Genomic DNA, 16,067 nt, shown 5'->3' with positions numbered 1-16,067 from the left:
GGGTACACATCATCCACTGGCACAGCCAAAGATGTCGATAGTTCCACCAGGGGTGCGATCTCCTGCGCCACCGGTGGCGCTGGGTGCAGTTGCACCACCTGTCGGCTGGACACCGATGAACGCTGAGGCTCCCGCCTCATATGGCATCTGCGAACTGGACTACCGGAACTCTATGAGCTGTAGGAAGAGTGTTCCGCTGAAGAAGGGGACCTCCATCTTGAGGATCTAGACCTTGCAGATCGACTGGAGCATCCAGAAACCCTTCACCGGCACTGGGACTGGCGATGGTGATAGCGAGCAGAACCATGGCGGCGATGATGCCTGGAACCCTGGGAAACTGATCGTGATGATCTGTCACTAATCCGCTCACTAGTACCGCAAGAAGCCCTCACAGGGTACAGAGGCGGTGCTGCGGCAAGCTGTTGCACAGCTGGCATGGTCTGTACAAGCACGGGGAGGCAAGGCAGGAGGCTCAGGGACCATCACAAAAGAGGGGTCAGGCTCTAATACCACTCCAATGACCTGAGGAATCAACAGGGGCAAAGTTTGGAACTGGGGTGGGGTATCCACTGACTCAGGAGGCATAAGGCTTCCAGAGGAGCCAGACTCATGGATGCTAGTTGCCTGCTGCCATACCACTACCACCCATGCTGAGCGCTGCTTGTAGCGTTCTGGCAGCAGGGGAAGTGAAACCCTGCGCTACCATACCAAGCGCGTGAGTACGGTACGAGGCTACAGAACTTAATGCTCGCTGGAGAGCGTGAGCAGGGGGAGAGAAAACAGGGCCTGAAGCCTCAGCAGCGGCCATAGCGGGAGCCTCCGTCATAGTCCGCTCAATAGCAGTAGGGAAAGCGACAGTCATGCCGCTCCCACATCACCGCCAGGAACCCGGAGGTCCAGGGGTCAATTTAGCTGGTGTTCTCGTTCGCCATCGGGGCCACCCACACGACAGGGCGAGATGGGAGGGAAGGAACGGTGGCACCAGCAGCCCCAAGGGCAGAGGTAAGCCAGCCAACTCCCTCGCTCCTAACCTTCTGCAGGAACATAGCCATAAAGGGGTCAGCCATAATACCGGTCCCACACTACACAACTTTTCTCTCCACAGATCCAGGCAAAAAGAGACAGACTCTTGAGGGGGTGAACTTTTATAACCCCTTAATGTGTATGACCTCCTAACCACACCTTCTCTCCTTAACCCTTTTTTCACCCACCTGTGGCCTACCTTTCTGATTTAACCCACCCTAATCCTGCCCCTGCAGTCAGCTATTGCCACTCCTAGGTGGCCCGGCCCATTTACAAAACAGAAGCCACAACACATACGTGAACAGAGCCTAAGTTGCACGTAAATTGCACAGGAATACATAAGGTTTTAGCACTACCACCCATGTTTTTTCCTATTGAAGTGAAAATGTGACATATAGGGTATGATGCCAGGAAAAAACAAGTTTTCAAAATGCAAAATGTCAATTAGATGTATACAAATTTCATTCAAATTAACGTTACTTTCCACTGCAACTTAGAAACACAAAAAAACGCCAAGTGTAAATTTGGCCTATTAGAGTATAATGAATTTACAGGAACATTTTTGTTCTGTTTTTTTTTTTAGTATTCGATCCCTAGCCGAAGCTATTGATCATCTCCTCAGAGATGTCAATTCCCTAAAAAAATGGCTATTCGAATTAAATGACCGTCTGGATAGTATCAACAGAGGTTTCATCAGGATCAAGTTACGTATGGCACCCGCGAACCCTGCAATTTATCCAAGAAGCTTACATGTTTTTCCCCACAGGCAAGAAAAACTCGCCCACCATCCTAATCGACCATACAGTGTAAAGAGGAAAGTATATATTAGAAGACGGAAAATAAAAGCCTAGAGTTAGAGCCCAGATGTACTGAAGTCAATGTTAAGGCCCAGTTCACACTGAGTTTTTGGCGCTGATGCTGAGGCGGAAACCGCCTCCCATTGACTTCAATGGGAAGCTGAGGCGTTATTTTTTTCCTTGGCGGTTTTTAGCCGCTCGCGGTAAAATAAAGCCGCATGCTCTTTCTTGCCGCGATTCCGCCTCTGACCTCCCATTGAAGTCAATGGGAGGCAGAGAAAGCATTTTTCTCTGCATTTTTTTTTGCCCACAGCGCTCAATGACCGCGGGTGAAAAACGTTGCGAAAGTCGCAGCAAGAATTTGCAGGCAGGTCAAAATCTGCCTGAAAAAACTCAGTGTGAACAGGGCCTAATCCTGGCTACATATTATTTGTATAAAATAACAATATACAAACAAATATTCAACATACTGTAAGAAATTAATCACAAAGAATAAAGAGTTAACGGGAATACTAGCACTAATTTTAGTAGTCAATCTTTTTTGTGCAATAATAATGCAAATACTACCAGCCAACAGTAAAACATTTGCAAACTGTATAGCAAAAAATAAATAAAAATGCAGATTTTGAAAATGACCAGCAATACACAGTTACATAGTTACATAGTACGGTTGAAAAAGACACATGTCCATCAAGTTCAACCAAGGGACGGGAAAAGGGAACGGAAAAATTTTCTACACATAGGAGCTAATAGAACATTAGTTCCTGAAAATTTTTCTACTTTATTTGCGCTCTTCAGCAAAACAACAAAACAAGAATGACACAAAGGGAGTGTGATTTATCACGTTACATAGTTACTTAGTTATATAGTTTGTACGGTTGAAAAAAGGCACATGTCCATCAAGTTCAACCAAGGGATGGGAAAGGGGAAGTAACAAATTTCTACACATAGGAGCTAATATTGTTTTGTTCTAGGAAATTATCTAAGCCTTTTTTTAAAGCCATCTACTGTCCCTGCTGTGACCAGCTCCTGCGGTAGACTATTCCATAAATTCACTGTTCTCACAGTAAAGAAGGCTTGTCGCCTCTGCAGGTTGAACCTTTCTTTTTCCAGACGGAGGGAGTGCCTTGTTTTTTGAGGGGGTTTTACATGGAACAGGATTTCACCATATTTTTTGTATGTGCCATTCATATATTTATATAAGTTAATCATGTCCCCCCTTAGTCGTCTTTTTTCAAGGCTAAATAGGTTTAGTTCTTTTAATCTTTCCTCATAACTTAGGTTCTCCATGCCCCTTATTAGCTTCATTGCTCTATTTTTTCCAACTCCAGGGCATCCTTTCTATGAACTGAAGCCCAAAACTGCACTGCATATTCTAGATGAGGCCTCACTAATGCTTTGTAAAGTGGTAATATTACATCCCTGTCCCGCGAGTCCATGCCTCTTTTAATACACGACAATATCTTGCTGGCCTTTGAAGCAGCTGATTGACATTGCATGCTGTTATTTAGTTTATGATTTACAAGTACACACAGATCCTTCTTAACAAGTGACTCCCTTAGTGTAGCGCCCCCTAGGACATATGATGCCTGCAGGTTGTTCGTACCCAGGTGCATAACTTTACATTTATCTACATTAAACTTCATCTGCCAAGTGGAAGCCCAAACACTCAGTTTGTATAAATCCGCTTGCAATTCACGAACATCTTCCATAGTCTGAACTATATTACATAGCTTGGTGTCATCTGCAAAAATAGAAATACTGCTATTAATCCAATCCTCTATATCATTAATAAATAAGTTGAATAATAGTGGCCCCAGCACTGAACCCTGGGGTACACCACTTATAACCGGGGATCATTCAGAGTAGGAATCATTGACCACAACTCTCTGGATACGGTCCTTGAGCCAATTCTCAATCCAATTACAAACTATACTTTCTAAACCTATAGTCCTTAATTTACCATATGACGTCTATGGGGGACAGTGTCAAATGCCTTTGCAAAGTCCAAAAACACTATATCCACAGCGGCCCCTCTATCTAGGCTTCTGCTCACCTCTTCATAAAAACAAATCAGGTTGGTTTGACAGCTTCTGTCCTTAGTAAAACCGTGCTGGCTGTCACTTATAATACTATTTATTGTCACATAATTCTGTATATAGTCCCTCAATAGCCCCTCAAACATTTTCCCCACAATGGATGTTAAGCTTACTGGTCTATAATTACCCGGTGAAGACCTAGAGCCCTTTTTGAAAATAGGCACCACATTTGCCCTGCGCCAGTCCTTTGGCACCATAACAGTCACGAGAGAATCTCAAAATATTATGAAGAGGGGGACAGAAATAACTGAACTAAGCTCCTTAAGAACTCTAGGGTGTAAACCATCTGGTCCGGGGCCTTGTGTACGTTTATTTTATTTCATTTAGCCTGCACCATATCTACATTCATCCAATTCAGTATATCAACTGATATATTAACAGCACTGGCAGCGGCTACATCAGCTGCTCTTTCTTCTGTTGTATATACAGATCGGAAGAACCCATTTAGTAACTCTGCCTTCTCTTGATCCCTGGTGACCAACTCCCCATTACCACTATCTAGGGGTCCTACATGTTCAGACCTTGGCTTTTTTGCATTTATATGCTTGAAGAACTTTTTGGGATTTGTTTTACTATCCTTGGCCACCTGCCTTTCATTTTGTATTTTTGCTGATTTTATTACCTTTTTACAGATTTTATTAAGCTCTTTATATTTTACAAAGGCTACAGCTGTATCCTCAGATTTGTATTTTTCAAATGCCCTTTTTTTGTCATGTATTGCCCTTTTTACAGAAGGTGTAAGCCATGTGGGGTTTAATTTTAGTCGTTCATACTTGTTACCTATAGGAATACGTTTTGCAGTATAATTACCCAAAATAGATTTGAAAATCTCCCATTTATCATTTGTACCATTATTTGACATTAGTTCTTCCCAGTCTATATCCTGAATTGCAGCCCTCATCTTGGGGAAATTGGCCTTCTTTAAATTAAGTGTTTTTGCCCTCCCAGCCTGTGTTTGTTTTTTACAGTATAGGTAAAATATAACTATATTGTGATCACTGTTACCGAGGTTTTCACGAACATTGACATTCCCAACAAGCTCTGTATTATTAGAAATGACCAGATCCAACAGAGCTTCACCTCTAGTCGGGTCTTCTACAAACTGGCCCATAAAATTTTCCTGCAACAGGTTGAATCCGAACCATGACACCAATTAATATCCCGGTAATTAAAATCTCCCATCATCACTACAGTACCAGCCTGCGCGGCCCGCTCCATCTGTTTATATAGCTTACCTTCCATCTCCTCAGTTATATTGGGGGGTCTATAGATTACACCAAAAGTCGTTTTTTCAGTGTTTACCTCCCTTTGTAATTCCACCCACAAGGTTTCAACCTCCTCACAAGCGTCACCCTCTAATGTCTCATCCACACGCGCCTTCATATAGCTTCTCACATACAGACATACGCCACCACCTTTCCTATTTGTCCTGTCTTTCTGAAAAAGTGTAAAACCCTGTAGATTTACAGCCCAGTCATGAGAAGAGTCTAGCCATGTTTCAGCAACACCAACTATATCTATATTTTCTTCCAGTACCAAGGCCTCCAGCTCCCCCATTTTCCTTGCTAGACTTCTGGCATTTGTGAACATACACTTTAACTTGCCTTTAAATGTTTCACTTTCAGTATCAGAAATGTGATTATTTGGGCTTTTTTATTTTCACTGCTGTTTTGTAACGAACGGATCTCCTTATCTTGTTGCCTAGTCCTCTCCCCACAGTCTGTTTCTCCCCCCCACCAATATAGTCTGACACCTCTCTAACCTGACTACCCCTTTATTTTCTACATTGACCTCCCTCCTCAGCCCTAGTTTAAACACTCCGCCACCCCAGCTAGAATTCTCTCCCCCAGCACAGCGGACCCCCTTCCGTTTAGGTGCAAATCATCTGCAGAATACAGTTTGTACCCCAATGAAAAGTCAGCCCAGTGCTCTAGGAACCCAAAGCCTTCTCCTCTACACCAAGACTTCAGCCATGCATTTAACTCTCTAAGCTCCCGCTGTCTTTCCATAATACATTTGGTACTCACGCTAGAAGACCAGGGCATCTCAACCATTTTCCACTGAAGTTACACCCTAGAATTCTTAAAGAGCTTAGTTCAGTTATTTCTGTCCCCCTTTTCATAATATTCAGAGAATCTCTAGTGACTGGTATAGTGCCAAGGGACTGGCGCAGCGCAAATGTGGTGCCTATTTTCAAAAAGGGCTCTAGGTCTTCCCCGGGTAATTATAGACCAGTAAGCTTAACATCCATCGTGGGGAAAATGTTTGAGGGGCTATTGAGGGACTATATACAGGATTATGTGACAATAAATAGCATTATAAGTGACAGCCAGCACGGTTTTACTAAGGACAGAAGTTGTCAAACTAACCTAATCTGTTTTTATGAAGAGGTGAGCAGAAGTCTAGACAGAGGGGCCACTGTGGATTTAGTGTTTTTGGACTTTGCAAAGGCATTTGACACTGTCCCCCATAGACGCCTAATGGGTAAATTAAGGACTATAGGTTTAGAAAATATAGTTTGTAATTGGATTGAGAATTGGCTCAAGGACCGTATCCAGAGGGTTGTGGTCAATGATTCCTACTCTGAATGGTCCCCAGTTATAAGTGGTGTACCCGAGGGTTCAGTGCTGGGACCACTATTATTCAACTTATTTATTAATGATATAGAAGATGGGATTAATAGCACTATTTCTATTTTTGCAGATGACACCAAGCTATGTAATATAGTTCAGTCTATGGAAGATGTTCATGAATTGCAGGCAGATTTAAACAAACTAAGTGTTTGGGCGTCCACTTGGCAGATGAAGTTTAATGTAGATAAATGTAAAGTTATGCATCTGGGTACCAACAACCTGCATGCATCATATGTCCTAGGGGGAGCTACACTGGCGGATTCACTTGTTGAGAAGGATCTGGGTGTACTTGTAAATCATAAACTCAATAACAGCATGCAGTGTCAATCAGCTGCTTCAAAAGCCAGCAGGATATTGTCGTGTATTAAAAGAGGCATGGACTCACGGGACAGGGATGTAATATTACCACTTTACAAAGCATTAGTGAGGCCTCATCTAGAATATGCAGTTCAGTTCTGGGCTCCAGTTCATAGAAAGGATGCCCTGGAGTTGGAAAAAATACAAAGAAGAGCAACGAAGCTAATTAGGGGCATGGAGAATTTAAGTTATGAGGAAAGATTGAAAGAATTAAACCTATTTAGCCTTGAAAAAAGACGACTAAGGGGGGACATGATTAACTTATATAAATATATTAATGGCAGATACAAAAAATATGGTGAAATCCTGTTCCTTGTAAAACCCCCTCAAAAAACAAGGGGGCACTCCCTCCGTCTGGAGAAAAAAAGGTTCAAGCTGCAGAGGCGACAAGGCTTCTTTACCGTGAGAACTGTGAATCTATGGAATAGACTACCGCAGGAGCTGGTCACAGCAGGGACAGTAGATGGCTTTAAAAAAGGGTTAGATAATTTCCTAGAACAAAAAAATATTAGCTCCTATGTGTAGAAATTTTTCCTTCCCTTTTCCCGTCCCTTGGTTGAACTTGATGGACATGTGTCTTTTTTCAGCCGTACTAACTATGTAACTATGTAACTATATAAGTTGTGCCAGCCAGAACATGGTGATGCTTGGGCCTGACCAATGATCAAGTTCCATCCCAAAATGTAAAAACATTATGTAAATTTATTTGTCAATATTAATTATGTTTCTGAATCAGAGATTGGTGCAGCCAGAACATCTTATGATCAGTTCTGGTGATGCCTCACAATTTGCAAAGAACTACTCACCTTCTCATGAATGTAATGCATGTGCGCACAAGACAATGTTGCCAGTTCAAAAAAATTTAATGCAACCAGGTTTCTTTGCTACAACTTGCATGCCTCGTTTAAGAATATATCCTTAGTCCTGATTTATTTTGAAGTGGGCCCTATGGACCTGTTCACCCAGATTTTTCTGCAGGCAGAAAAAAATCTACCTCAGATTTTCTTCAGGAATTCTGAGGCAGATTTTGAACTGCCTGCACTTTTTATTCCGCCTCTATCGCTGCATTTTTTGCCAGCGGCCATTGAAGTTAATGCAAGTACTGCAGGCAAAAAACGCAGCTAAAAATACTGAAAAACTAGCACTGCAGGTTTTTTCTGCCTCCTATTGATTTCAATGGGAAGTCAAAGACGAAAACCGCAGCAAGAAAGAACATGCCCCTCATTAGCATAAAATTAATAAAACTGATTTCTCTACAAAGGAGGCAGTAAGCAGAAATTAAAAATAAACGCTAAAAACAGGTTAGTCTACTCTAAAATACCCTGTTACTAGTTTAATATGGACATTTTGGTGACAGACTCCCTTCAAGATTTTAGTAGTGAGAAAAAAAGAAGTAAAAAAGTAAAACCTTTTCCCATTTTTCCTCTAAAGTAATGTAAAAATAAAAAAGACAACAAAATTGGTATCGCTGTGTCCGTGAAAGTCTGAACTATTACAATATACCATTATTTAACGCGCACAGTGAACGCCATAAAAAAACACCAAATACGCAGTTTGTTTGGTCACCTTAGCGCTTAAATTTTTTTTCTAAAAAGTGATAAAAAAGTTGTATGTACCAAAATTAAATCTACAGCTCGTCCCGCAAAAAATAAGCCATCACACTGCTCAATATTTGAAAAAATAAAAACGTTATGGCTCTCAAAATGTGGCGACACAAAACAATTTTTTTTTTAACTAAAAGTTTTTTTTTTTTTAAAGTAGTAAAATATAAAAAAAAACCTATATAAATTTGGTATCACCAGAATTGTATTGACCCAAAGAATAACATTAAGTAGTTGTTTTTACTGCACGGTGAAAGCAGTAAAAACAAAACCCAAAAACCAATTAAGGAATCAGTTTTTTCCAATTTCAGCCCGCAAATAATTTTTCACACCACAATTTTGACAGAAAAATAAAAAAAGTTATGGCTCTTGGAAGGCGGGGAGTGAAAAACGAAAATCAAAAAATGGCTCAGTCCTGAAGGGGTTAAGGACCTGTTGGTTTTGATTGATCCGGTACATAGTTGGTAATGCAGTATACATATAAGAAACAAAGCAGTTGTGTTCTTCATCATATGGACACAAACAACAATCATTGATAGATTTAAATTAACCCCTAGATTAACACAATACGTATATTTACGTTCCAGCTGCTGATGTAAGATAAATTGACATGTTGCAGATTTCAAAATCTGCACTGCAGGTCAATTTACGTGCAGAAAAATTCTGCAACGCGTAGATGAAATTACTTCTGATTTAATTTACTGTGGCGGTACTGTATTACTCTGTGGATTTTCCGCAGGAAAGCCGAATGGCAAATCCGCACGTAATATGTGTGCACGTGGCCTAAGACCTTGTTTACACAGTGCAGATTTGCTGAAGATTTTGCATGCATACTATTTTATTTTTTTTCATATACAGAATTTTTATTGATTTTCAAAACACAGTGGAATTAAAACATAGTGGAAGTAAGTACTTCCTCAGAAATAAAGAAAACAACAATAGGAGTATCGCCCCAACGAGAAGGTGAGAATTATATCCCTTTACAAGCAACAATACTTAGTTTCAGTGTGAATAGGCATATCGAGCAGAAGTATTGCGAGACAATGGAAGAGAAGCACAACAACAGTTTAGGCTCCTTCGTACACTGCATTATATCAACCACCATTGAAATGAATCATAGGTTACAAAACATCACCTAAATAGAGAAAGGAGTGGGAGTAGAAAAACAAGAGGGAAACAGAACAAGTGTGGGGAGAGCACAAGGGTGGGTGGAGGTAGGGGTGAGCCTGGACTCCAGTTCCGGAATATCATATTAAAGAAAGTCGAGAGCATAAATTCGCATTACATTAGTATGATGAAAGGGGATGAGGCTACAAAAAAAGTCCCGTCATATCTCCATATTGTATTGTGGGTTGACCCTAAAGGGGGACTATATATCATGTTACCAGAGTAAGGTATGTGGGCGAAGAGTGGAATATGTTCCAATGAGACCAGGTGGATATGTAACGTGCGGAGTCAGCTGGGGAATGCGCCATCAAGTTTCAATCCTCTGAATTAAGGCGATTTCTTGGAACCACTTGTCAAGAGTCGAAGGGTCCCTTAATTTCCATTTATGTGGTATAACCGTTTTACCAGCCTGACGGAGGTGTCTAGATAGGGACCGTTTATATGTGGATAGTGGCATAGGGAACATAAATAGTAGGGTTGCCTCGGGAGAATCGGGCACTGAAACCCCAGTGACCTCTGATATCATTTTAAGTACGGCATTCCAATAATTCTGAATGGCGGGAAAACTATAAATATGAGACATGGATCCACCCACAGTGCCACAGCGCCAGCAGTTATCTGGCACGGAGGGGTACAATTTATGGAGAGAAGTAGGGACACGATACCACCTAGAATTCATTTTATAGTTAGTTTCTTGAGCCTGTATTGCAACTGAGGCCTTGTGAGAAAGAAGAAAACATTTTTTACATTGCAGATCTGTGAATTGTTTGCCTAATTATCTTTCCCAGGCCTTACAGTAGTGTGGTAGTTGTTGCGAGCGTTGGGAAAGGAGTAGCTTATATAATACAGAGAAAGTATGTGTGGGGGACAGGGCAGCAATACACAAACGTCCAAAATCCATTAGCGTACATTTGAGATGCGTTTGACGTTTTGTCGCATTATAAAAATGTTTCAATTGGTTAATACTCCAAAAGGCTGCGCGTGAAAGGAGTTTCAGATGGAAGTATTGTGGTCAATGGATTTAGGGAAGAGTCAGAAAGAACACGAGTAAAGAACATATGGTAATGGGATGATCTACCGAGAGGCGGGCCTGGTCTGCTGGGAAAGCCCGGTTATCTGTAACGTTGGTCAGTGGGCCTAGCGGATCTTTTAGAGAACCACCTGTCACTGAGGAGCGTAATGCCAAGAGGGTCTGAGACATTAGAAAGGAGGCAACAGTTTTGGGCGAAGTCCATGTCCACAGGAGGGTGGACAGGGTACGGGTGGAAAGTGAGCTAGGCAAACCCATATCTTGGATTGGCTGTTATGAAAAAAGTCAAGGACACGTTCATGGGTAGCTACAAGGTGGTAGACAAAAAAAAGAGATAGATCCGGAGTATATGTATATAAAATATAACTTTTACTAAGTTTCGTTAAGACATTTGTAAACAGCGACAATTGCGCATAAAAACTTTTCATATGCCACAGTTGTATGCAGTATTTCATATATTTTTTATGATATGCATTTCCAACATATTTTTTAGACAGCAAAAAAGTCCACCTGGGCAAGGTTTCCTAATCTATGTTGTTTCAGTAGTTGTTATCTTCAGATGATTCGTGAATACTTGTTTGCTGAGTTTAGCATATAGGACATACAGGATTTGTTTTTCTCTGGTGGTAGTCTTCCTTTTAGGTGTTGTCTTCAATGTCCTGATTTTTGTTGAACCTCTGGTATAAATTCAGTTCTCTCCCAACGCGTTTCCTCCTTGACCAAATGATTCCTCAGGGGAGATAGGTCATCGTTGCAGCTTCATCCAAGTTCGTGGGAAGCTGCACAAAGATTAAGATAGCTGTCTGGTAAGAAGAATGCTTTATGTTAAAAGCATACTTGCAGTGGCAAGAAAAGAGGCTTCCTGTCTGGAAGGTGGATATCAGCGTCTGCTCCTGACGTCTGCCGTCTATGTGGTAGATTACAAACGACACCGCGAATATATACAAGGTGGTAGAGACAACAATCTGGCAGACCAACCCGACCTGCATCTTTGGATCGAGCAAGAATTGTCCTACTTATCCGAGGACGCCCTGAGTGCCAGATGAAGGATCCAAAGCATGCTGGGTACGCAACCAAAAGGAGGATGGGATGGGGATGGGGATCGTCTGCAGGAGGTACAATAATCTAGGGAGGATTGTCATTTTTATAATATTCATACGGCCAAACCATGAAAATTCTTTTTTGTTCCAGAATGCGAGATCGCTGTGAAATTTGGATAATAGAGGGAGAAAATTATTTTTGAACAATAGTGAAAGGTCAGTTGTTATTCGAATTCCAAGATACGCTATGCCCCTAGTAGGCCAGGAAAAGGGGAAATTACTTTTAAGGAGCGACACTGTTGAGGGCGGAAGGGAGACGTTTAGAGCTTCCGAATTAGAAAGGTTGATCTTAAAGTTGGACCATGTTCCAAAACGGGACAGTTTGGACATCAGTGAAGGGAGAAATAAGTGCAGATTTGTGAGGTAAACCAATAAATCATCAGCAAATGCCAAACACTTATGTTTCACACCTCCTATGAGAATGCCTTTGATATCTGGACTGTTGCGAATGGAAGCCATAGCAGTGGAGACAGGGGGCAGCCCTGTCTGGTACCATTATAAATAGTAAAGGGAGCAGAAAGGGAGCAATTGATTTTTAATTGGGCGGAAGGGGATTGGTAAAAGGCTAACATTTTATTGGTAAGGGATAGGTCTAGCCCTATGTGTTGAAGGGTATTATGGAGAGTCGGCCATAATATTCTATCGTCCATCATGACAGGAATATGGTGATTTTGGGCATGGGGAATAATATCCAAGGTTTTAAGCGTGTTATCGCGTGCCTCCCGACCAGGCACGAACCCCACTTGACCTGGGTGTAATAGGCTAGGTAAGTGCCTGTTCAATCTGTCAGCTAATAATTTGGCATAGATTTTGAGATCTACATTAAAGATAAAGAAATAGGTCGATAACTGGGGATCCTTGCACAGTTTGGGGAGGACAGTGTGCTAAGGTGGAACCTTGTGGGAAAATTATATCAGGTGAGATAGAGTTAAATGATAGCAGCTGGAGGGGTGCTAGATGATCTGCTAAGATTTTATAGAACTTGGCGGTATAGCCGTCTGGTCTAGGACTCCTCCCCCCCCCCAGAGATCAGTAATAACTTCAAGAAGTTCTGCAGTAGTAAAATCCTTTACCATCTCATCAGAGGCCTCCCTGGAGCGACATGTAAATGGAGAGGGGAAAGAGTCCTGAAACGCAGACGGCGTAGGGCCCCAAGGTTACAGAGGTCAGAATATTAAGTGTGAAAGCATTCAGCAATTTCAGGTGTAGTGTAAACTATAGTGCCAGACCGGGATCGAATGCATGGTATATGCGATTGTGCAATTTGGCTCTTTAGGGCTCTGGCTAACATGCGTCCGCGTTTGTTCCCAAATTCATAAAACTTGCTACAACAGATCTGTAAGGTGCGTTTGTGGGCCGTCCAGCAGATGTCTGGCTTCTCGTTGGGCACTCTACAGTTCCCTCAATATCGAGATAGAAAGCGCACGTTTATGAGCTAGTTCAAGAGAGCTAATGTTTTGAAGGTCAATTTTAATGGAGTGGGTCCTTTCTCTTTTAAAACGGGTCCCCCTGAGTGCACGTTTAAGAACTTCCCACTGCATCACAGGAGAGGTGGTGTCCTATGGATGATCGGAGGTGAAATGTGCAATCGTTCTTAGCAGGTCAGCATTGCAGACCTCATCAAGGAGTAGAGACTCATTAAGTCTTCAGGACCAGAAGCCCTTACTGAGAAAAGGAAGGTGCAGGGTGCAATATACAGGGGCATGAATTGACCAGAGAATATTGCCACTGGACGTGGAAGTAATCCAGGGGAGGGCATGGTGTTGAAGAAGGATATAGTCCAGGCGACTGTAGTTACCATGTGGATAGGAATAAAATCTGTAATCCTTGTCAGAAGGATGTTGAATACGCCAAGTACCACAGAGCTGAAGCTGCAAAAGGGTGCTTTTCACCTTTTTGATAGCACTGTATGCTATACTGGAGCAAGCAGTAGAATTATCCACAGTCGGATCTAAAGTAAGGTTAAAGTCTCCACATAGCACCATAGTCCCCCGCACCATGGGTAGAGCGGTATCTATGAGTTTTATGAGGAAGTTAACTTGACCCTGGTGGGGGGCATATGCATTGATTACTGTGAACTCATGGCCGTCAATGTTTAGAACTATAATAATATACCGAGCTTCAGGGTCCATTATAATGTATATGACTTGGTTGGTGAGGGATTTGTGAAGTGCTATGGCAACAATATCTGGAATGTGGGTTATTGTTAAGGTGCCAGTGTGTGTAAAATTTGTTTGATGGTGGGTGCGTGACACTCCTTGGAGTGGGTCTCCTGAAAATAGGCAATGTGTACCTTAAGTTTGTGCCCTCTTTTCTGGGGTGTTCAGCCCCTTCGCAATGAGGGAGGCTATAGTGATGTCAACCATGGAGATACATAAAAATGCTCGCTGAGGTCTTCCTGAGAAGGTAGAAAAGGCAGGAGTTCAAGGTCACCACGAAGGGAAGAGGTGTCTCAACGATATAGGGATAGAAAATGCAGCATCAGAGAAAAACAAATACATTAACAAAAAAGGTAGTTTAGGAGTAACTTCAGCCTATACTAAGCACAAGAGTGTGAGGGTTCAGGAAGCACCTAAGGAGCCCGCAAAATGTCCAGTACCTATGGGGGGGGAGTGACAGATATGCACAGGGCCGCCATCAGAAATTTCTGGGCCCCATACAGCCAAGGATTCTGGGGCCCCCTCACTATTGGGGCGGGCACAAAGTAAAGGGGTCGGAGGTAAGGCAGCGGTGAAAAGCAAACTAGTAGGAGATCTCTTTGGAGGGGCAGGGCAGAGCTAGCTGGTGGGTATCAGGGGGCAAGGTGGAGAGACTAAGTGCCAGGGCTCAGCGGGGGAAGGAGGAGGGGATTTCTGGGAGAACAGAAAGTGGCATGGGTGGTAACACCGGGCATGAGGGCGCCCGTGCCGCCCGTTGGAAAAGGCCCCCCCATGGCCGGCAGCGTACTATAGCAGAGCAGGGAGGTGTTTCCCTGCACTTCAATCTACTAGCACCACTGTAGCTCCCTGAAGGAGCGAAATCCCTGTGTGGCCGGGGATTCCGCTCCTGGAGTGCTCCGCTTGATGTCTCTGTCCGTATATGGACAGTGACATCAGGGCAACTCCTGAAGGGGCATCCCCGTTTACAGCGTTGCCGACTCTGTGACCGGGGATTCCACTCCAGGAGAAGCCCTTGACGTCACTGTCCATAAATGGACACAGACGACAGGAGCTTCTCCTGGAGTAGAATCCCCGGTCACAGCGTCGGCAACGCTGTGGACTGGGATTCTGCTTCAGGAGTTGCCCCTGATGTCACTGTCCATATACGGACAGAGACATCAAGTGGAGCGCTCCAGGAGCGGAATTCCTGGCCACAGGGGGATTCCGCTCTTTCAGGGAGCTACAGTGCAGCTATCTACAGGAAGGTGGGGTGCTATCTATAAGGGGGCTGTGTGGCACTACCTGCAAGGGCGCTGTATGGCACTACCTACCATGGGGCTGTGTGGCAATACCTACCACTTGGCTTTGTAGCGCTACCTACCAGGGGGCTGTGTGGCACAACCTACAAGGGGGCTGTGTGGCACAACCTACAAGGGGGCTGTGTGGCACTACCTACAACGGGGCTGTGTGACATTATCTACAGGTGGCTGTGTAGCACTATCTACAGGGGGCTGTGTAGCACTATCTACAGGGGGCTGTGTAGCACTATCTACAGGTGGCTGTGTAGCACTATCTACAGGTGGCTGTGTAGCACTATCTACAGGTGGCTGTGTAGCACTATCTACAGGTGGCTGTGTAGCACTATCTACAGGTGGCTGTGTAGCACTATCTACAGGTGGCTGTGTAGCACTATCTACAGGTGGCTGTGTAGCACTATCTACAGGTGGCTGTGTAGCACTATCTACAGGTGGCTGTGTAGCACTATCTACAGGTGGCTGTGTAGCACTATCTACAGGTGGCTGTGTAGCACTATCTACAGGTGGCTGTGTAGCACTATCTACAGGTGGCTGTGTAGCACTATCTACAGGTGGCTGTGTAGCACTATCTACAGGGGGCTGTGTAGCACTATCTACAGGGGGCTGTGTAGCACTATCTACAGGGGGCTGTGTGTAGCACTATCTACAGGGGGCTGTGTGGCACTACCTACAAGGGCCTGTGTGGCACTATCTACAGGGGGAATCTGTGAGTGACGGGCTGATGGTTATTTTACTGTGAGGGGGGGGGCTGATGGTCATTTCACTGTGAGTGGGGGCCGATGATTATTTTACTGGGAGTGGGGGGG

The 16,067-nt window shown here is 43.5% G+C and overlaps 1 long non-coding RNA gene across 1 annotated transcript in view; it reads left to right on the top strand.

Moving 5' to 3' along the window:
- The window catches only part of LOC142657247 (uncharacterized), a 93,337-nt gene extending 91,405 nt beyond the window's left edge, over positions 1–1,932 (top strand). Inside the window, exon 4 of the long non-coding RNA XR_012849854.1 lies at positions 1,607–1,932. This is a non-coding gene — a long non-coding RNA (uncharacterized LOC142657247). The remainder of the gene's footprint in view (positions 1–1,606) is intronic.
- Positions 1,933–16,067: the final 14,135 nt, after the last annotated feature.

This window comes from Rhinoderma darwinii, chromosome 7 (assembly GCF_050947455.1).
Source record: "Rhinoderma darwinii isolate aRhiDar2 chromosome 7, aRhiDar2.hap1, whole genome shotgun sequence".
NCBI lineage: Eukaryota > Metazoa > Chordata > Amphibia > Anura > Rhinodermatidae > Rhinoderma > Rhinoderma darwinii.
This window is presented reverse-complemented; position numbering and strand designations above follow the sequence as displayed.